Source organism: Lissotriton helveticus, chromosome 3_1 (genome assembly GCF_964261635.1).
Source record: "Lissotriton helveticus chromosome 3_1, aLisHel1.1, whole genome shotgun sequence".
NCBI classification, from domain to species: Eukaryota; Metazoa; Chordata; class Amphibia; order Caudata; family Salamandridae; genus Lissotriton; species Lissotriton helveticus.
The window spans coordinates 577,674,786-577,697,824 of NC_136061.1; the positions used below are offsets into that span (position 1 = coordinate 577,674,786).

Below are 23,039 nucleotides of genomic sequence, written 5' to 3' on the forward strand. Positions count from 1 at the left end.
TACAGTAGTCCAGTCTACTGACGACCAGGGCCTGGACCAAGGTCTTTCTGTGGTGATCTGGGAGAAAAGGAAACACCCTTCTCAACAGAGAGATAACCCCGAAACCGGTACCAGCAACCTGGTTGACATGATCTTTAAAAGTCAATGAGTGATCAAATAACACTCCCAGATTTCTTATGGTCTGTTTGGGGATGGGGGCGGGTCCCAGTCCACAAGGCCACCAATCGCTGGACCATGATGTTGCTGCTTCCCCATAGAGTACAACCTCTGTCTTGGTCACGTTGCACTGTAAGCAGTTGTTGGCCATCCATTTGGAAACTGCCCTCATTCCTTCTGCAAATGTTCGTTGTAAAGCAGGAGAGAAGGTCTTAAAGGGGAACAGAAGTTGGGTGTCATCGGCGTAGGACACCGGTATAAACCCAAACGATCTCACTAAGTCAGCCAGGGGGGCCACGTATACATTAAACAATGTAGGGCTCAAGCATGAGCCCTGTGGCACACCCCTGGTGAGCTCCCTGGCGGTGGATTTGTGGGAGCCCAATCTGACTTCTTGAGAACGACCCGAAAGAAAGCTCTCCATCCAGGACAGTGCCACGCCTCCCAACCCTATCTCTCTCAGACGGCAGAGAAGCAAATCGTGAGACACCGTGTCGAAGGCAGCGGATAAGTCCAATAGCACCAGAATCATCGACCCTCCACTGTCAATCGTCATCCTGATGTTATTGGTGACAGCCAGTAGGGCGGATTCGGTGCTATGGTTGGGCCTAAAACCAGATTGTGAGGGATCTAGGCCATCCGCTGTCTCGATATAGTTGGAAAAGTGGGTGTTCACGTGCTTCTCTGTTAGCTTGCCGATGTACGGCAGGAGAGAGATAGGTCGGAGGTTAGTTAGATCCGTCCAGGGTAGGGTCGCCTTCTTCCTGATTGGGTTTACTACCGCAGTCTTCCATTCCATGGGGACTTGGCCTTTGGCCAGGGAAGTGTTGATAACTGCCTGAATCGAGGGGCCTAAGATGGAAATTAAAGGGGCCACCATTTTAGCCGGAAGGAGGTCGTTGGGGGAGCCTGTTTTCATATGGCCGATGAGGGTTGCCAGGTTTTGATCTGAGACGGGGGGAATGACAAACAGGGAGTTTGTAGTCTGAGTGCTGGATTTAGCTTCGGGAATGGATGTGGAAGCCCCAGCTTTAGAGGTTAAAATTTTATCATAAATCAAATTAATTTTTTCCTCGAAGAATTCAGAAATGTCGTCACAGAGTAGTTGAGAAGCATCTTCAGTACTTTCAGTGGCTACAGGTTTAATAAAATTTTGCAGAATTTTAAACAGTTCGCGCGGACAATTTCCAGCCTCCTCCAGTTGAACGGAGAAGTGAACTTTCCTAGCTGATTTTATTTTTTTATAATATGCTGATTGTGCCTCATGAAAGGCATTCCTGGCCACTTCCTTTTTAGATGATCTCCATGTTTTTTCTAAACGCCTACATTTTTGCTTTTCCTTTCTGAGATCAGCCGTATACCATTTCTCCTGTTTGGTATGGGGAAATTGTTTGTGTGGTTTGCGAGGAGCAAGGGTGTCGATGGCGGTTTTTAGGGACTTATTCAATTTCTCTAATGCAGACTCGGCAGTGTCTGCATCCGTGATAATCGGTTGCACCCAGCATTTGTGTAAATTGGTCACTGAAATTTTATGCCATTCTCGGCGAAGAATAGGTGGGAGCGAGGTTTTCTGTGGTCGTTTAGTCGGTCCAGCCAGATAGAACTCTACTAGAAAATGATCTGACCAAAGAATCTTTTTTGCAGGCAGACAGCGTATTTTGGTGCTGTTAGAGAATATAAGATCAAGGGCGTGGCCACCTATGTGTGTGGCACCATTGTTAATTATTTTAAGCCCCAGATTAGATAAGTCAGTTGTTAGGTGCATGGTTTCAGGCAATTCTGGAATATCCATATGTATATTAAAATCCCCAAGGAGGATGAAATCCTCCTTGGCTTTCATATGGGGGGCAAGTGTTTCCAGAAGGAGCAGGGCAAACTCGGGATTGGAGATAGGAGGACGGTACAAAAGGGCTCCTTTCCAGGAGATACTTCCTAATGTGACTTTAAAAATCATTATTTCCATCATAGGACTACATATTTTATCTAAAATGGTTGCCTTAAACATGTCTTTACATATAATTGCTAAACCACCCCCTGTTTTATTGGGCCTATCCACATGCATGAATCTGTATCCTGAGGGAACACCCAGCACAACAGCAGGTGTTGTGTGGGGTTTCATCCAGGTCTCAGTAAAAAAACAGAGATCAGGTTGTTCAGTGTGAATAAGGTCCCATATCTGTAGTTGGTGTTTAGGCATGGAACGTACATTTAAAAGAAGGCATTTGAGTTCCGGGGGAATTGTGGTGATCGTAGCTTTGCCCTGAGTAATGTGTTTAGTCGAGTCTGACTGGAAACGACATTGGAGGCAAGAGAAACTCCCCTCAAGCTGTTTATATTGTAGCCGTGTATCACAGCTCACCCTGGGCTGCAACAGTCGGAGGGTTTGGGGTGTGTAGGTGACGTAGTTAGTACCTTCGATGTCGGGAATCATAGTGAGGCACTCTGCGCCTCTGTCTGCCTCGTCCTGTCGCGGACGGGCGCAGACGGGCAGCTCTTTGGCTGGTCTTCGGCGTGGCTCCGGCGATGCTGCGCGCGATCGCTGCGCGCTCACACGGGGCGATGGCTAAATAGGCCCTCCAGATTGGTGCACTAGAGCGCTAACCGCTCGTGTAGTGTCCCAGCAGGAAGTGACTGGCTCTCCCTGGCCCGCCCTCCGCGCAACGGTACTGGTTACCGCGTCAGAACGGGGCGGGTCAGGAGAAAAGACGAGCACAGGCTTCCTGTAAGTAAGTAAATATCGTTTCCCTCCTCCTTGTAGTCAGAAAAAAGGGCTAAAGGGCTATAAGGTTTAAATCACCCCAGAGTCAATATGTGCGTGGTGAAATGCGTGTCACAAGTAGCAGTGCTTAGAACTCACACTGACTTTTGCCACCTCTTCGTGATATTCACCAGACAGTTCATCATCTTCCAACATGTGTATAGAGTCAGAAGCTTTCTTTTTACCATCACTGACAGTGTGACTATCATCCTCTTTATTTTTCCTTATTTCCTTTACCCATGTAGAGGTATTCTCCATACCCTCCACGATGTCTAAAGCTTCTTTCAATGTAGGATTTGTGGATAACAACTTCTCCTGAACCCTAGAACTGTTCGTACATCGAACGAGTTGATCTCTAACTAGAGATTCTGATAAATCACCAAAATCGCAAGTTCGAGAGAGAGTTTTCAGAGCCGCGACATATGTACCCACACGTTCACGAGAACCTTGGACACGAGTAAAGAACCTATGTCGCTCTAAAACAACATTAATCCTAGGACCGAAATACTGTTCCAACATAGTCATAGACATCTCAAAAATGTCTGCAGGTTCCCCATCAGCCCCACCAACAGGTATGATGTCCATACTGTCATAGGTATGTCTACCTTCAACTCCCAAATTGTGCAACAAGATGGCTTGTTTTCTGACAGCTGAAAACTTTTCTCCACCAATGGCAACTAAATATGAATCAAATAGATTTCTCCACCTTTTCCAAGGAAGAATGGGTTCACCTTCCTCTGAAAGAAAAGGTGGAGGCTGCGACATGCTAGAAGTAGTGGCCATATTGAAATAAAATTAAATAACAAGAGAGCTCTATAATAAAGTAACAGGCTGATTCTGTAGTAATGTAAGGTAAAACGAGTAAAAACAATTAAGAGTTTAGAGTTAACAGTTCCACAACAGTAGTGCACATTATAGTAGAATAATTAGTCCAAACCTCCAAACAATATTATAATGCGCAGTTAACTGTCACCAGTGTTTCAGTTGTAGAATTAATTCATTGCTGAGTGTGTCAGCGTTGTAAATATCAGGCTGCTGTTCGATTCACGAATGAAGTTGTATAATTGACACACTGCTGTGCGTGTCAGCGTTGTGAATTTTAGCCCGTTATCTGTTGTTTTGATCGAGCACCAAATATACACCGCTGTGTGTATCAGCGTATGATCACAGTAAATATGCGCTGCCGTGCGCATCGGCGTAACCAGGGTAACGAAAAATAATCAAGATGGCCGCCGCAGCGTGAAATGCGTGACAACGTATTGACGTTGTACGCGAGGTCACGGCTGCGTGTAAGAAGGCGAGGCAGCAAGCAGGAAGACAAAGCGGGACCAGGATTCTTCAAGATGAGCGAGTAGTCAGACGAACGCTGAGGCGTTTCACTCGCGCACTCGCGCACTCGCGCATAGAAGGCACAATGGCGCGGGGAAGTCGAGTTCAAATCTAAACAGGAAGCAACGGTAAGCGCCGAGAAGGCGATGATGATGCCTCTACAGTAAATCAAATACCTGGCAATATGGCTTGTTTTCCTTTTCACTTGGGTTCGTTTTTCACACAGGGAGTGATGTCCAGCTAGGAGGTTTAATGATGTTTTCTTCTTGGATCCAAATGTAGCGCAAACATCATAGGTTCCAATTTAGACCAAAATAAACAGCCAAAGTAGATAAAATCAGTCAGGAAGTAAATCCAAGGGTAATTCCAAGAGAGTAAGAGCTATTCCAGTCGAATATGCTGTGTCCCAAATGGTTTGGCAATCCAAAACGATGGTTTATATATAAATCCAAAATTCAATCGAAATCCAAAGAGTTGGCGAATTGATGGTTGTGAATGCTTGTCCCCAATCAAGCCTTGACCCTCGTCGCCAGTGATAAAAGCTCTGAAAACTGGTAGATGAAGTAGGAGCTTTATTGATACAACCATCAACAGCAGAAGTTACAGCAAACTGTATTCTCAGCAATTGGAATGTAATCATTCTAACAATGATGTCACTGTCCATGACACTCTTAAAGATACAGCAACATAACAGCAACCCAGTGCAGTAACCATATAAATAGATTATGATCATATGAAATACTACAAAAAAAGCCTGCAGAGTTGCTCCAAACCTTATTGCATACTAAAAAAACGCGAAGAGCTGATTGTCTAAAACTAATATAAACTTATTTTGACTTGTACTTATGTTGGTTGTCTATTTACTTACTTAAATGTTATTTAATTTAAATTTAAAAAAAAATTAATTTAATTTAATTGTGGGTTTATATAGCGCTAGAATCAACTCCCGGAGGAGTATCTCCGCGCTTCGACCGCTGGGGAACCCGTCCTGGCTCACCCTGAGAGATGGTCCCTAATGGGTATCTCTAAGGTGCGACCAAGCATCCCCGGCGGTCTGGGGGGCCGTTGTGAAGATGAGGCAAGCTAATGCCCAGAGTTGCCGAGTGTGGTCCCTGACTGGAGTAGGCACCGAGGCGAGAATTATCGAGCCCGCTGACCCTGGTCCACGGGCCTCCTCTGATGTGTCTGTCAAATTTACCTTTTGTTGTGAATTTTTGTCATGAATTTTGACTTCTGTCCTGAATTTTTGTCCTGAAATCTGAACCCTTTGTCCTGAATTTTTAAACTCACCGTCCTGAATTTCCCCCCATGCCAGTTGGTCACCCTAAATGCAAGCCAGGCCAGTAAGCTTTAAAACTGAACACTGCTCTCCTTAGATAGAGGAGGGGCAATGGACGTTGCATCCCCACAGCCAAAGAAGATGCTTCGCTGCACATTGTAGGGAAGCAGTGCTGAAGCGCCACGCCCTCTACCAGCGTTCACTGCAGGAAAGCTGCGCTGGACACACAATTCGCCCTTTGCTGTCGCTTTAAGAGGACCCCCAGGCTGAGCCGGGCATTCCAGTCAAGTGCCGCTCTCTCCGGTTACAACAACACACGCGCCTGCTGCTGCTTAATTCAGTTTGTCTGCGAGAAAGACAAAGGCCAAGCTCGGGGGCAGCAGCTGACAATCAGCACTAAAATAGCAACAAGTGGCCGAGGAAGCTGCGCGTGCAGAGAGGGAGCACAGCGGGGCATCGGTGGAGTGCAGGGGAGCCGGGGAGAAAATCCGTGCAGTCTCCCTTCCCGGTCCACCGAGGAGCTGTCGTGTTGTCCACGCGGTTTGTGACCTCCTGGGCTGTAAAACATCTGGATAGCTAAGGGGGCGCGACAGAGTGCCTGTGTTGTAGAACGTCCCCAGAGTCGAGGGTTCCGGGTATGGTACAGTGTGTCCGGGCTCTTCATCATCACCTGCCGGGGAGTGGACGTCTCCCGCACATGCTACGGCGCACAGGCTGGCTCTGGAACATCTGGAAAGTTCGTGCGGCGTTGTGGACTCGTGAGCATCAGGGCAGTGAGCTTTCCGAGACTGCACGAGACTTTGCGTTCTAGAATTATTACCTGGAGAGCTGACGGTTACCTGTTCTGGTAGGATGTGCCTGGGCTCCTGAGCATCGGCTTGCACGAAACTTTGGGCTCTAGATCATCGTGAGAACTCAAGGTTCCAGGGTGCCTCACGAGGGAAGGGTATCCAATATCACCACAGTACTTTGGCGAGAAAGGGGTCACAGAACGTGCTACTTTATGACAGAAACCTATAACTTGTAAGGCGCTATTCTATCTGGATCTTACACTGCACGCAGAACTCAGTGTTCTAAAGCACGCAGTAGTGTACCTGTCCTGTGCTCTTCTTATGGGGTCTAGGGGAGATTGGGGATGCACTGTCGGCAGCCATTTTCGACACCCTTTTCCTTCCAGGAGGCCCCACTGACACGGAGGAGAACCGGCCCAGTTCACGACAGGTGTGCTACCCGATGCCAGACCCCGCCGGGACATGGAAGCTGGACCCGAGGTAAATACCTTAACAATAACAAGAATCACCCTACAGGGCAGAATTTGTCCCACTTTTTGTGCGGGTGTAAATACAGCGGGTTACTGTAACTTCGCAGCTTCCATGGCCAGCGGGCTCCTAACAGGCCGGTCTTCTCATGTAATGAGGGGGTAATCATTACATTTTCCTAAACGTATATACTTCCTGATTTTACATGCATTTTAATTGCCTAAACAGACCAATGTGTATAAAAAATGCACCTTTGCTAATTTAAAAATGTAGTGCCTAAACACTATCTTGGAAGATTGCCACAATTTTCCCTCCCTTTCTCTGACAAACTTTTTTTTAATGTCAGACATATTGCAATGTACACCGCTATGGTAACTGCCATTTCATATTTTCCATTTTACTTTTCGTTCCGAATAAGCAACATTCCATATTAATGCAGAGGTGGGCAGGTCTTCAGTGTTTGTATAAATGATGAGATTAACTTGCCAGGGTGTTTGTCATTCGCATTCTGGCACTTATAGTCCACATTTGATAATTAAAATGTTTACTTAACTGCAAGAATACGGTGAGTGCGGCTGATCCTGTGCCCAGTCCAAATATGAGTGCCCTCCTCTCAGTAGAGGTGGGCGAAGGACTGAATGCTCGAGCCAGAAGCCTGGCTCTAGCTCAGCTCGAGGTCCAGTTAGAACCTCGAGCCCATAACGAGCCGAGCTTTCCAGAGCCTCTGCCTGCCACCTTCCATCATCCAGGATGTGATCTTATGGTCAGAGGCTGTGACTTTACTTTAGCTCAACATCCTGTGACTCTGGACAAATCACTACATCTCCTCGTGTCTATACAAATGTATGAAACATTGTGTAATGGAGCTGGTGCATATGTAAAGCGCGCCAGTGCTATGAGGTAAAAACAGAGTGTTAAGGTAAACAAGTAAAGACAGATCAGCTAGATCCCCACTTAGTGGCTGTTTTGTACAAAGTGAAATCAGAAAATCCAGATAAATTGCGGCTTCCCTGCTTAATTTGTGTGATCTTAGGCAAATGTTTTACCTCTCTAAAACTCCTTTTTCTTCACTATCGCCTATGAAAGCACTTTCAAATATTTGAGTTCCGACTATCAGTTGGACATAAAACTTTTGTCTTTGATTTAATTGGCTGTAATGTTGCTCTTTAAACAGCATTGACTCTTAGTTAACTAGTGGTTTATGTTTTAAAGCTATCACTCTTAATAAGTACTTATCTGTATAGTAGTATAATGTGACATATTAATAATTCAATTCAATTCAATATACTTTATTCGGCATAAAACACAATACCATAAAGGTACAATTTATAAAAGGACAAACATCACATATTAATATTAAAGCTTCTACATCTTAAAAAAATATACTTTTTTTTAATTTTGAAGAGCCTTTATCATATTTTACATGATGTTTTCTGTATGATTTACATAGAAAACATTTTCAGGACTCGGCTCGTGAACTGGTCCTAAGAGCAAAGCCAGACCCTTGGCTCGGCTGTAGCTCAGCTCTCTCCCTATTCATTTGTTGGCTCGCCAACCTCTACTCCTTAGTCTTTTTTTCGATTCAGCTTCTTCACTCCAGATAAACTAGTATAAAGAACAGTAGCTGCCTGTAACTTTTGAAAGTGGTTGGGCGAGTTCTGTTGCCATAACGACCACAAGACAATGTATTTTAGGGATACAGCTTGTAATTTTTTGTGCCTAAATAAAATAACATAACGTGTATTAGTAAAGCGCACGTTCACCCAAGGGTATCTTGGCGCTGAATAACAGATGTTTATTGTCACCCAACTCAAAGGCACTCATTTTATCAATCTGAGAAGGATGAAAGTCTGAGTGGACCTGCTGGATTTGATGTCATCTTATATGCAGATGACACTCAGCTGGTCATAACCATGGGACCCAAGCATACAGACACCAAAATAAGATTTAAAAACTGCATGAAACACATTGCCAATTGGATGCAGAGGAATTGCATACAACTTAATGCAAGTAAAACTGAGGTGGTACATTTTGAGTAAGCACACAAATTCTGGTCGGACATCTGGTGGGAAACGAGTCTTGGTCCAAGCACACCCCAAAAGCAACAGTAAGAAATCTAGGAATAATAATAGACAACAAACTGTCCATGAAGGACCATGTAAACCACATGCCAGGCACTTGCTATGGCATCATGCAAACCCTACGAACATTTTTCCAATGGATTCCACTGGTATCTAGGAAATCCCTTGTACAGGCATTTGTAATCAGTCATATGGACTACGGAAACGTCTTAATTGCGCCCATGAATGAAGAAGTATGTACCAGGCTTTTGGTACTACCTAAATACCGCAGCATGGTTGGGACTACATTTTCCCCCACGATCACCATCCGACCCCATCCTAAACAAGAATTTGCAATGCAGTAGGTCTCTCATTTACGCAAGTTTGAACTATTCACATTGCAAATGACAATGCCTTTTATTTTTGTTTTCGTTTCTAAACCCTGAATAAAAGGCATTGTCATTATAATGCCAATAGCTTAAACTCGCGTAAATGCGAGACCTTTTGCATTGCAAATGTTTGTAATCATTTGTTGTCTCTATCAATATCACGTTGAATGTCACATAGACAGGAACCATTATATAAGAGCAGAGACCAAAATACAGCAATTACAAACACATACACAAATCAAAAACGTTGCTGTTCTGCCTTTAACCTACTTACTCTTATTTATTCCACGTTATGGTAAAAAAGACGAGTCTTTGCATCACAAGGTGTCCACAACCAAACAAGTAAGCGAAACAATATTTTATAAAACCGCGGTCGGTAGGGGAGTACCTGCCGGGGCAGTGACGTGGGGAGGTGGAGGGGCAAGGTGGGGGTTAGTTATGTATAGATAATGGAGGTTTGCAGGTAAGTAAATAATTAAATAAATCAAACGAATTTCGTTGCACGCACTGCATCCCCAAATGTAATACAATGCGCGCAACGAAATTCGTTTGATTTATTTAAATGTTTACTTACCTGCAAACCTCCTATATCCATACATTACTAACCCCCACCCTGCCCCTCCCCCTCCCCATGTCACCGCCCCGGCAGGTACTCCCCTACCGACCGCGGCTGATTTTATTTGAGATGGAAAAAGCGTGATTATTCCCCGCATTCATTAATCAACGCCTATCTCACAAGAGCCACCGGTGTGTTTTTAGGTGCCTCTGGTACGCGGGCTACGACTCATTGCACAGGATAGGCAAAAAAAAAAAATGTAATAAACAAGCTCGGGCGCAAAAGTTAAAGTGGCCGGCGCTGCAAATTAAATAAATGAACAAGCACGGGCGCTAAAGTGAAAACAGACCGTGCTGCGAATAAAAAAATTAAAAAACAAAATAGTTCTCTTAGCCATGATAAAGCAGATCGTGTAGCATGACCAGGAAAATGTCCAGTCATTAAGGGTGGTAATAAATGGAGACAAGGCAGTATCAAGGAGGGACTACAAAGCATATTTACCAACCTGAAGCCAGCATTTAAGAAGGACAATGACATAAAGCCAATGATAAATATGGGTGGGGAGTGGACGAGGCTACCACAGCATACCCTACTACAGCATGCCTCGTATGCCCGCTAGGCTAGACCTAAAAACTTACACTGAATACCAATAAGGAAGCAAACACGTTTCAAACTCATTTGCCTAACACAAATCTCTACATAGAAAAGGGCCACAGTACTTACAAAGAAAACTTAATTGGTATGCTAAAATAAGGAATCTTCGGTTGGGAATAAAACATTTATTGCTCCCTACAGGACCCACACTGACAGAAGAGGGTGGCTGATAATTTTCTTACCTAGCCCCTCAATTCTGGAACCAGCTCTCTTTACACCTCAGGGCCTGTACAGACCACAGGCTATTCAAACAAGCATTTGCAATGCAATAGGTCTCGCATTTACTAGGGTCTCAGCTATTGGCATTGTAAATGACAATGCCTTTTATTTATGTGTTCGTTTTTAAAACAGATAAAAGGCATTATCATTTACAATGTCAACAGTTTATACTATCGCAAATGCGAGACGTATTGCATGACAAATGCTTGCTATTTAAAGCTGTAGGTACATAGAAGCAACAAGGAAAATAGATTTGGGATTTGGCCACTGGATGAGCCAGCTGATTGCGTAGACGTTTAACTGCAGAACTTTCAATCAACGGGCTGAAAAGACCATCCAACATTGAGAAATAAAAAAACTGGTATTTTTATGGAGTGGTGCATTTCTAACACTCACTGAGAATAGGCAATGTAGAATGTAGATGTGCTTGATGTATGTGGACGGTTTTGAAATATATTGTGACGTTGTTTTTAAGGACTCCTTTAACCATAAGAGTCAGCACAGCATTTCATGTATGGAGAGGAGAAAAATATTCTGATCTAATTAAATAACTGTACTCATTCATTAAAACTTCGCTTGCAAAGAGACAAGTCCGTTTGTGGGATGGGATGCAAGGCGGCAAGGTGTTTCATTTAATTTTAATGCTCACTGCTGCAACATGCAGTGTTCTGCAAGTAAAACCTGTTAGCTAGAGAGCATAGCTTTTCTTTTAAGCTCTTTTCTGCTTCATTTATATCTCTTCATGCCTCCTCAAATACAAACATGCTAAACTATGCTGTCACCATATTTCTGTTTGGAAATAGCCTGCGAAAAGAAGCAATTAAGTTCAAAACACCAAAACAGGGGTATAAGGCCAAACGATCTGCACATTTATCCTATATAGTATGGTTATGTGAGTTTGTTGTGGGTGCTATTAACCTGAAGTCATATACCCCTAGACTCCCAATGATTCAAAGCAGCACAATGGTACAGCACCCCACACAGTATATCTTTTACAATAACAGTAAATACATTCTTCGAAGAAATATTTCAGTAGGACTGGAGGTTCTTTTTTTTCTTTGCTTTTATTAACAATTTTCCAATTTAAAAAGAAGAAACGTAGCCAACGCGTTTCGTCCGTAGGACTTCTTCAGGGCTACAATAAACAAACATACAAATACATATATTATACAAAAAGCTATTTACACTTTAAAACATCAATTCATAACACATTTTCTGATTGTGAGAAACAATTAGATCACATCACATATTGTTTCATAAGTGTCCTACTGAGCTGACTGATTTAGTGACATTTTGGGTTTCTTAGAGAGTGAAGGACAACAGATTTAAATCAACTCATTCACTATTTTATTTTGACTATCTTTTTTGACATGTATTTTTCTATATCAGAAACACTCATTGTAATTACATAAGCAAAATTTCCCACATTTTAGTAATGAAACTGGTCATGCTCTGCATTTGACTATAGAAAGAGAGGAGTTGCTTTGCATGGGGACCCTATGCTGTGCTTTTTAGAAAGGTGAGAGAAAGATGGAGATAATATCAGTATGGGATAAAATCTTACCGGAAAGTTTTTTCTCTACGGATTTCAAAGTTGTCACACAAGTCTTTTTATGAGGCAATTGCCATCCCGGTTTTAAGTTTATCAATACAGATCTATTATCAAAGGAAATACAGAGATTTGTAATGGTACACATTTAATCGTGTCCTAGTTGTTTAAACGCTAATAGTATCAATGACACAAACCTTTTCATATATGGCTGTTTTTTGAAAAAGAATGTTTTTCTTTTCTTATAGTTTTCTAGTATGTTGAGCGTCAAAAAGTATACAAGGCATGAATAGCCTGATGGAAAAGGAAAAGAAAAGGATGCAATCATGTATTGTTAGAGATCACGCGGTGGCCGAAAGTTGATTGTAATAGTGGGTTTATTTAGTTGTTACACATACCTCGCAAAAAAGGATGACAGTCAGATCCTTCCGTGTATACTGAGCTCTGGCCATGTGGAACGTATCTATTCACTGTCCACACCCCATCATTTCTGAAGTAAAGATATTTAAAGCGTCAGAGTCACGTATATCTTATCGAAATTGTTATGCATTTTAGAAAAGACATCTCGCCTTTATTCTGAAGCATTTAGATAATGTGATTGGACAGGCCTCAATAGTTGTTTTCAAGGGTACTGTTTAGGTGCTAGGGCAGTGCATAGTAGAAACGCAGTAGCATTCTAAAAGATGCAAAATTGCAAAATTGCCAAAGTTCCAATTGCTACACAGTATCAGAGCCCATGGAGATTTACACCATGCTCCCCCATGTAATTTACCGTGATCAGCATTGTGGCACCAACTGGTATCCTACAGAAATGCAATTCATATTTGCCTTTTCCGTTTTAATTACAATTGGCACATATTACAAGTACATTTGCTTTAATTTTAAGTTTGCTCGATGTCAAAAGTGATATGTGTTCCAGCATATTTAAATGCCGTGGCGGTTAGGGGCAAAAGACCGAAGCCTCCAAGCTATGTAGCTGAATAATAGTCAGATTTATTGGGAGAGGCATGGCCATGAAACGGCATGCCTAAGCTGAGCAGAACCTCCCTAGCGGGAAGCGTCTCGTCAGTATTACGAGCAAAGGCTTCCCAAAGTAAAAAAAAAAGTATCTAAGAGCCCCTAGTGCTACTTACTTCAGTTGCGCTGTATCCGCCGTCACTCGATACCAGGATTCAGAATTGTGAGTAAAACTCACGGGTTTAGATAGCCCGCAAACCTGCATCAGCTGTGTCAAATAAGCGTAGGTCTATGCTCTGAACAGCCACGACTATGACCGCCATCTTGTAGTGGATAAACTAACGTGAAAAGTTAATGTTGCACATAGTCTAAACTGGCGGACGAATTGCATTTAGCATATATGCATGGCAGATAAAGAATATAAATGACATGCATTCGTGTGTTATGATTTAAAAAAAAAAAAAAAAAAAAGGAAGAATATTTGGTGAAGAAGACTACCGTTTCAATTCATGCACAACATTAATCAAAGCTTGCCAACATATGTAAGCTGATATAAGCGAATTTCTGTTTTCCAGCAATGCTTTCGTATTGATTCCCGAATCGCGCTATCTACAAATGACTGGGACAAGTACGAGAGAATTTTTTTCCTCGGAAATGCCGGTGATCAACATGATGTTGCCAAGCAATATCTGATCGACCCTTAAGCTGTAAACATGACTTTAGTAACAAGCATGATTTTTCAGAAATGCAAACAACTTGAGGAATTAACACTGTAGAGGATAACAGATACCGCTTTTTGATGTAAAACAAACAGTTTGTACTTTATAAATATTTTAAATATTTTTGTTTGACCTCGTCCCCCTTGTGGTGCAAACTTAAAATTAAAGCAAATGTACTTGTAATATGTGCCAATTGTAATTAAAACGGAAAAGGCAAATATGAATTGCATTTCTGTAGGATACCAGTTGGTGCCACAATGCTGATCACGGTAAATTACATGGGGGAGCATGGTGTAAATCTCCATGGGCTCTGATACTGTGTAGCAATTGGAACTTTGGCAATTTTGCAATTTTGCATCTTTTAGAATGCTACTGCGTTTCTACTATGCACTGCCCTAGCACCTAAACAGTACCCTTGAAAACAACTATTGAGGCCTGTCCAATCACATTATCTAAATGCTTCAGAATAAAGGCGAGATGTCTTTTCTAAAATGCATAACAATTTCGATAAGATATACGTGACTCTGACGCTTTAAATATCTTTACTTCAGAAATGATGGGGTGTGGACAGTGAATAGATACGTTCCACATGGCCAGAGCTCAGTATACACGGAAGGATCTGACTGTCATCCTTTTTTGCGAGGTATGTGTAACAACTAAATAAACCCACTATTACAATCAACTTTCGGCCACCGCGTGATCTCTAACAATACATGATTGCATCCTTTTCTTTTCCTTTTCCATCAGGCTATTCATGCCTTGTATACTTTTTGACGCTCAACATACTAGAAAACTATAAGAAAAGAAAAACATTCTTTTTCAAAAAACAGCCATATATGAAAAGGTTTGTGTCATTGATACTATTAGCGTTTAAACAACTAGGACACGATTAAATGTGTACCATTACAAATCTCTGTATTTCCTTTGATAATAGATCTGTATTGATAAACTTAAAACCGGGATGGCAATTGCCTCATAAAAAGACTTGTGTGACAACTTTGAAATCCGTAGAGAAAAAACTTTCCGGTAAGATTTTATCCCATACTGATATTATCTCCATCTTTCTCTCACCTTTCTAAAAAGCACAGCATAGGGTCCCCATGCAAAGCAACTCCTCTCTTTCTATAGTCAAATGCAGAGCATGACCAGTTTCATTACTAAAATGTGGGAAATTTTGCTTATGTAATTACAATGAGTGTTTCTGATATAGAAAAATACATGTCAAAAAAGATAGTCAAAATAAAATAGTGAATGAGTTGATTTAAATCTGTTGTCCTTCACTCTCTAAGAAACCCAAAATGTCACTAAATCAGTCAGCTCAGTAGGACACTTATGAAACAATATGTGATGTGATCTAATTGTTTCTCACAATCAGAAAATGTGTTATGAATTGATGTTTTAAAGTGTAAATAGCTTTTTGTATAATATATGTATTTGTATGTTTGTTTATTGTAGCCCTGAAGAAGTCCTACGGACGAAACGCGTTGGCTACGTTTCTTCTTTTTAAATTGGAAAATTGTTAATAAAAGCAAAGAAAAAAAAGAACCTCCAGTCCTACTGAAATATTTCTTCGAAGAATGTATTTACTGTTATTGTAAAAGATATACTGTGTGGGGTGCTGTACCATTGTGCTGCTTAGAAGCAATTAAGTTGCCTGGTGGTTTGAAATGTGCATCTTTCAGACATGTTTACACACAGGCGTGATGTCAGTAAGTTAGTATTCATGGGTTTGAAGACCACATGTGGTCAGCCGCGGCCCGTTATTAAATTGTTTACTTACCTGCAATTATCCATATTCCGTTGTTTACCACCCCCCACCCTGCCCCCCCGCACCACCTCCCTGCCCCACCAAACTCCCTCCACGGGCCGCGGCTGCATGTGGTGTGTTCCAGAGTGTGAATTTATGCATATTTAATCTGGGTGCCGACTTTTTTTAGGGATATCTAGTCATTAATTTCCAGTTTTATCATTCTGAGTACCGGCACTTCTCTACTGCCGAGGAGAGTACCGGTACTCATGAAACGCTGGTGCTGGCAGCCTGTCTCTTACAGCCCAGGCACTTCTGTTGACCTGAGCCGAGCCCCGCTGAACTATTCCGCTGGGGCTCATTTGCATACCGTCGGGGTGTTCACCATTGTTAGATCTGGGAGTCTCTAGTTGCCAATGGTGTTCACCTTTGTCCTAATAGGGACCCTTACTTCTAAGTCAGGATAAGGGGATTACACTCCTTAATAACTCCTGCTCACCCCCTTGGTAGCTTGGCACGAGCAGGCAGGCTTATCGCAGAGGCAGTGTGTTAAGCATTTGTGAATATACACAGTAATACAGTGAAAACACTACAGATGGGCACAACACAAGTTTTATAAAAATAAGTATTCATTATATAGACTTAAACACAAGACCACAAACGACAAAAATCCACAATACTACACTTAAGATTACTTAAAAGATGATTAAAGTCTCTAAGTTCACGTTGTTGGTAAATGCGACAAAGTTCTCGACAAAGTACCTGGATGCGTAATGCAAAGTGAACAAATGGCTTGCAAAAGGGGAGATGCGTCGGTTCAGTGACCCGGGGGAACGGTTGCCTCCTTCCTCAATGCTTGCGCAGAGTAGGAGACTCGTCGTGAGCCTTACCGGTGCGGAGGTGATGCGTTGATTCTCTGCCTGCGGGCCCGTTGCGGTGCACAAGATGGCACCTTGATGCGATGCGATGATCCGGTTGCGATGCGGGAAAATGGTGCCCTTGATGCGGCGATGCGATGATGATGCAATGACGATGCGTGACGCCCTGGCAGCCTTGCGATGACTCTGTACTTTAGAGCCGCGCCAGACCCTGGGACACGCTTCTCCGGTGATGCGATGGCGACTCTCTCGATGTCGTTACGCTTCTCCAGTGATGCGACTGCAGACAGCTTCGATGAACACACGCTTCCAGGGAGATGCAACGAAGGCTCCCTTCTCCGGCGTTGCGATGATTTCAGCTGCGGCGGCGACACGCTTCTTCTCAATGCGTTGCACTTCCAGCTCCCAGCGGCACGCATGTGTCTGTAGTTTGAAATCCCACCAAGGAAATTCAGGAGGGTGCTTGTTGGACTTGGCCCTTCTGGCAGGTTCTCCCCTAATCTTTTTGCTTTTAGTATGTGATCTGTGTTAGTGATTTTTGGTCTCTGCGCACTTTTTTCCTGTGTCCCAGAGTAAAGTGCGTGCGTGTAGTGAGGCTGGCCTGCCCTCCCATAGGAATGCATGGGGAATGTGTGTGTCCATGTTAATTCCTGATGTGTGGGGAGTGCAGGCTCGAGTTTGGTATGAGCGAACTCATGAGATTGAATGCTGGGCAATGATGCATGCGGCGTGTATGTGTCTAGTATGGAAGTGCCAATTCTAGACATTGGTGTGTGTGTGTGCAGTAAGTGTGCTGGCGTGTGATTGGCAGGAGCTAGCTGGGGAGCCTGGCTCCAGGAGTCTTGATGGGTCTGCCCGGTGGTGAGTGGAGAGATTAGCATGAGTGATGTGAGGGAGGGGTGCACCTGGGTCCTGAATAGGGCTGGGCTTTCCCCACACAATTCTGGCTCCGCCCCCTGTGGTGCGTCTAATGACCCTAGCCTGCCTGGTGAATGGAAAGGGTGGCTGGGGAAAACAAAGTACTCCAAAACCAGCTGCGACTGGTTTCTCCCCCACCCTGTACCTACAAACAAAGGATTTACCTGTATAAAAAGGGGCTGTGTCCCCATGAACGTTGTTCTCTTCCAGGATCCTATCTGAGGGGGGCTGCTGCTGCTGCTGGGCGCCAGGAGGACCGCCACTTGGACTGCCTCCCTGCCTGGAGGCCCAGTGAGATGTCTCTGGGCCCAGCCTTGCCCCCCACCTGCCTCCAGAACTTTGCTGGAGCTTTATTTTACTTATAGCGCCTGGGGCGCTTTATTTAACCACTGGCGCTTGGGAGCGCTGTGATTCTGTTAAAATCTAGATTGCGACGTAAACATTATCGGCGCCATCTTGTCCCCTTTTAGTCTCATATGTGCGCGTAAGTAGCAGCCATTTTGAATGCCATGGCCTCTCTGCCCACTGCCGATAGCCAGCATCTCTCTCTCTCTCTCCCTCCCTGACCCCGCAAGCATCCCCCGCGCACTAACAGCCCACGCTCTCACATGCTTGGGCCATAAACCACCCCTTCAGCGCGACCCTGCCTCGGAGCCACATCCCGTACCCAGCTAACACCTCCCTCCGTCCCTTTGATGATCACACATCCTTTAATGAACCCCCTTCCTCTGTGCCCGATTGTCCGGCCCGATCCCAGGCCATCACCTAGCCCTGCGGATGCAGTTTATTGCCCCTTACAGTAGGAAGCTGTCCCTCTTCAAAGAATCTATGACTGATCAAAGCCCCCACCCCATGAGATCCGATCAGCCACACACATTCCGGGAACCGGCGGAATACCCAGCTGCGCGATAGTCATCACCTACTGAGATCGGGGTGGGGACCTTTCACTGTAAATATGTGTGGGAACGGGTTTGGAAGCGGGGATTCCGGGGATACCTTTCCGTACTTCAAAGTATTGACAAGAACATGTTTCATACAATAAAGCCATAAACCTGTGTATAAGAAGCCAGGCCTCAGAGATGCGGTTAGAGCACATCGAGAAGATACCCTGTTGTCTGATTTGACGTGTTCTGCTCCGTCGGAATAAACTCCTGTTTCCTGCCTTCCTGTCTCCAGCGCCTGCCTCTTTGTTTGGTAATATTGAATGGTATGAGAGGCGGCTAACGCCGGGCAAACACTGAAGGTTCTTGGTCGACATCGGCCCTACCTTTCAACAATTGGCGTCCCAAACGTGGGGCCCATCAGCGACGCGTGGATCCAGTGGGAGAGGTCCCAACGACAGAGTGAACGACTGCAACGATCGGGAAGAGCTCCTGCCCGATAGACCCTCGTCTGGCAGCCGATCATCCGAACTTCACCGGTTCCGAGCAGACCTCTCTCGAGTGATCTACGGTCCTGACTGGGAACCATCAGGAGTGCCACAGCAATTACGGACAATAGAGGACGATCGGGCGCTGGAAGCGGAAGATGAGAAACCGTCCATGCGGTCCGGGTAAGGTCGTGTAACACGACGAATTGCGAATTGATTGTTTGATTGTTTGAAAATACTAGTATTACTCATTTGATTGTTTCTGAGAGATTCTCTATTTGCAAACAAGCACAGAGTCGCAATACTCTGTTTAGTCTTTGCAGATAGTGAAGGGTAGGTAACGCAGGCTTTTGCCCCCGTTGTAATCCGTCGTGCCTATTTTTATCCCTCATTTGATTGATTGTTTGTCCGAACATCGGAATTGGTTCTCTTTGGGTTATTCTCTATTTACAAATAAGCACAGAGTCGCAATACTCTGTTTAGTCCTTGTGAATAGTGAAGGATAGGTAGTGCAGACTTTTGTCCCCTTTGTAACCCGTCATGCCTATTTTTGCCCCGTTTGTTGGTAGGTGGTTCAGCCCGGACCGCTTATTAGAGGTGAACCATCCGGCTCCACTGGAGGGCACCCCTAATAAGGACATGTTTACTAAATATGGACTAGTCGCCGTGACTTATAGTAAGCTGTGGCATAAATACACGAGAAAGGATCGGGAAAGTCAGTGGCCACTGATAGGGTCCTTTGATAACGATAAAATAAACGCGCTGGAAACAGCCCTTTATAACAATAAGACAACACCCACTATGCTCGATAGCTTCGACATGTGGCGCAAAGAAACAGAACAGCGGAAGAAGAGAAATGAGGTCAGGTTAGAAAAGGAATTACGCAAAGCAGCTCACCTGGTCACTAACAAATTAAAGGAAGAAATAAAAGAAAGGGAGGAAACCAAGCTAAAACAAGATTCCGAATCATCAGGCCAGTGTCCCGTCAGGACACCCTCAACACTTTACCCCGAGCTACCTTCGAAACAGCGAACGAACGATGATTTACTATTAGGTCCCCCGATCATCTACATGCCCCCTCCATACGCCCCTTCCCAACCCTTAGCGCAGCACCCGCAACCCCCACCGACAGGCGAGAGTAGTGCCGGAACCTCGGTCCTCATGGCCTCTGTGCCGACCGAACCCCTCGTACCCAGCGCAGCACGAGCAGCGACTTCAGATGATCCTGAAGCTGGGAGGAAAGACCCTGCTAGATTGAATAGATTAAGTAAGAATGAACGAGCTGGGATCGATAAGATTGTAAAGACACTGGTGGTGCGAAAGGAAAGTGAGGATTATATAACGGATATGTACAATACATATGCCAATAGCCACAGACGACACTTTGTCGTACGCCTTTGTTACCATACCCTTAATGCCTATGAAGACCGATACCAAGGAAAAGGCCCTGAAAACCTAACGACTCTGTATAGGAAAGTTGATGTCGGAGATGGAGACGAGTGTGATGTGACGAACCTCTTCACGCGTTCGCTTGAAGTTTTCCGCCACCTCACGGAACAGAAACCAGAGACTAACACCACGACTCCTGCAGCAACTGAAGCCGGAGTAGAAAAAATTGACACGATGATGCCCATAAAGGAGGCCGCTCCCTATTGGGTTCCCCCACGAGGACAGGGAACACACGACGATATTAACCACCAAGATGCGAGAGGGAGGGTAGTTTACAACTGGGTTTACCAACCATGGGATTGGCAAGACATCCTGACTTTCCGAAAGTCCTTGCCTGATCTGCGAAAGAACCCCACAGCCTTCTATACAGAATTAGCCACCGCTTTGGGTTCAACGATTATGACCCTAGCGGATATCGATTTGTTTTTCGGGCTATGTCTGCCAGCTGATGTGTGGAAGCAAATCCGGAAAGTCGACCACCTTGAGCTGTTCGGACATACCTGGATACAACTCGGTAATGTTGACAAACAGCGGGAACCGGGACAGAAACCTTTGAAGGCCATTCTAGACCTACCAGATAAGATTGTGCAGAAATTAAAAACCCTAGTTCCAGAAAGGAAGGTGGACTGGTCGATAGTAACGGCCTGTCGCCAGAAACCCCAGGAAGACGTATCAGAATACTTCTCCCGGTTTGAAACGGTGTTCTCCAATTACAGCGGCCAGGACATGACCACTGCAACCGGACATCACTTGTTTGTCCAGAACTATGTGAAAGGCCTGACACCAGAAGTCTCGCAGAAACTACAGACTAGCGAGATAGTTGGGCGGCCTCCAAGCCCGCAGCTATCCTTCAGATGGCTCAATACTTTGAGCGACAAAAGAACAAGAACGATCAAGCGACTGAGAAGAAGAAAAAGGACTTGAAAGAGAGGGTGATGATTGCTCAGTTGCAAGGGGTGACTATAGGAAGGGAACAGTATAGAGGAAACTACCAGTCGAATGCTCCTAGAAATCCACCCCCTAGAGACCGCACACCCGCACCCGGCGCTCCACGAACAGACCTCGATGAGGACCAGTGTGCGTTTTGCAAAGGATTTGGCCACTGGAAGTCTCAATGTCCAGTTCTGCAAGAAGCACTCAGAAATAAAGACACGAGAGACGTAGCGGGCGGGCCGAGAAATAGAGGACAGGGACGAGGGCACACAAACGACACCAACAATGACAGGCCTGGCAGACCGAACACGTTTGACCGTCCCCGACAGAATCAGTGCCAACAGTCTGACTGCGACAATGCCCACGACTTTGCATAGGACTGCCAAGGGCAAGGAAGGGATCCAGTCGAGCTCTATGTTGACCAGCAAGGTCCTTATGTCACCGCTAAGGTCCTAGGTACGAAGTCTCCATTTCTGGTAGATACTGGTGCAACACGTAGCGCGTTGTCTAAACGATTGATTCCCAGGGCACCCTTGTCTGGCTCACATGTGACATCAATAGGTTTTGATGGAACGCCCTCCAGTAATCCCTTGTCCACACCGATCTCTTTTAACTTGGACAATAACACCACTGACACGACGTTTTTGCTCTCCTCCAACACCCCCGACGCCATTATGGGACTTGACTTATTGAAACATTTTCGAGCTACTATTAGGTGTTCACAAGACGGAGTTCGAGTCATTCTGTACGACAACCCAACACTGCTCAGATCTTGTCGCACACAACGCATGTTTTCCATCACTGACGCTGACTTGTCCTTACTCGACACCCTACCTCTGTACCTATGGGCAAAGACTGACTCGGACGTAGGACGCATGATGATAGACCCTGTACACATAACTGTTCGACAGGACGCAGTGCTCCCAAAACTCCCACAGTATCGGATATCGCCCGAAGGCGAGAAGGCATTGGTAGAAATCATCCAGTCCCTGGTAGACGCAGGAGTGGTAGAAGAAGTAATTAGCAATGTGTGCAACAGCCCTATCCTACCCATTGTGAAGAAGCAGGGTGAGGGAGATGAAAAAGCGTACCGCTTCATCATCGACCTACGAGAAGTCAACAAAGTGGTTGTACCCCAGTACCCTGTAGTCTCAGACATCACCACCATTCTGACCCCGATTCCTTCCACTGCCACCACCTTCACGGTAATCGATCTCAAGAACGCATTCTTCTCCATCCCCATTCACTCAGACAGCCGCTACCTTTTCGGCTTCACTTTAAAATCCCGCTCATATAGATTTTGCAGAGCACCCCAGGGCTACACTGAAAGTCCAAGCATCTACAGCCAGGCCCTCAAGAGACAGCTGGATGCAGTCCAGTTGCCGAGTGGAGTGGTGTTGATACAGTACGTCGATGATATCCTTTTGGCGGCCGACACCACTCCACTTGCAGTCACAGCCACCATCCAACTCCTGCACTTCCTCGCGGAAAATGGCCACAAGGTCTCCAAAAAGAAGTTGCAATTCTGCCAACCTCAAGTCACTTACCTAGGCCACCTCTTGTCCAAAGACGGGAGAAAACTCACACCCGATCGAATTCAGGCTATTCTAGAGACCCCTATCCCTAAAACCCCGAAGCAAGTCCGCTCTTTGGTAGGCCTCACCTCCTTCTGTCGACAATGGTTGCCAAATTTCAGCCTCATTGTGAAACCACTGCTTTCCCTACTGGCTAAAGATGTCCCCTTCCCGCTCCCCTGGACCCCTGAATGTCAATCCTCCTTCAAGGAACTACGAAACGCCCTTTGTTCAGCACCCGTCCTAGGAACCCCTGATTTTACAAAGCCCTTCTCTCTCTACACTCA

At 44.9% G+C, this 23,039-nt stretch overlaps 1 protein-coding gene across 1 annotated transcript in view; it reads left to right on the plus strand.

The window, feature by feature from the left end:
• The first annotated feature begins 5,816 nt into the window (after positions 1 to 5,816).
• The window catches only part of LRRC3 (leucine rich repeat containing 3), a 62,122-nt gene continuing 44,899 nt past the window's right edge, over positions 5,817 to 23,039 (plus strand). The window contains exon 1 of the mRNA XM_078680544.1: positions 5,817 to 6,793. The gene's annotated coding sequence lies outside the window, so the exon portion shown is untranslated. The remainder of the gene's footprint in view (positions 6,794 to 23,039) is intronic.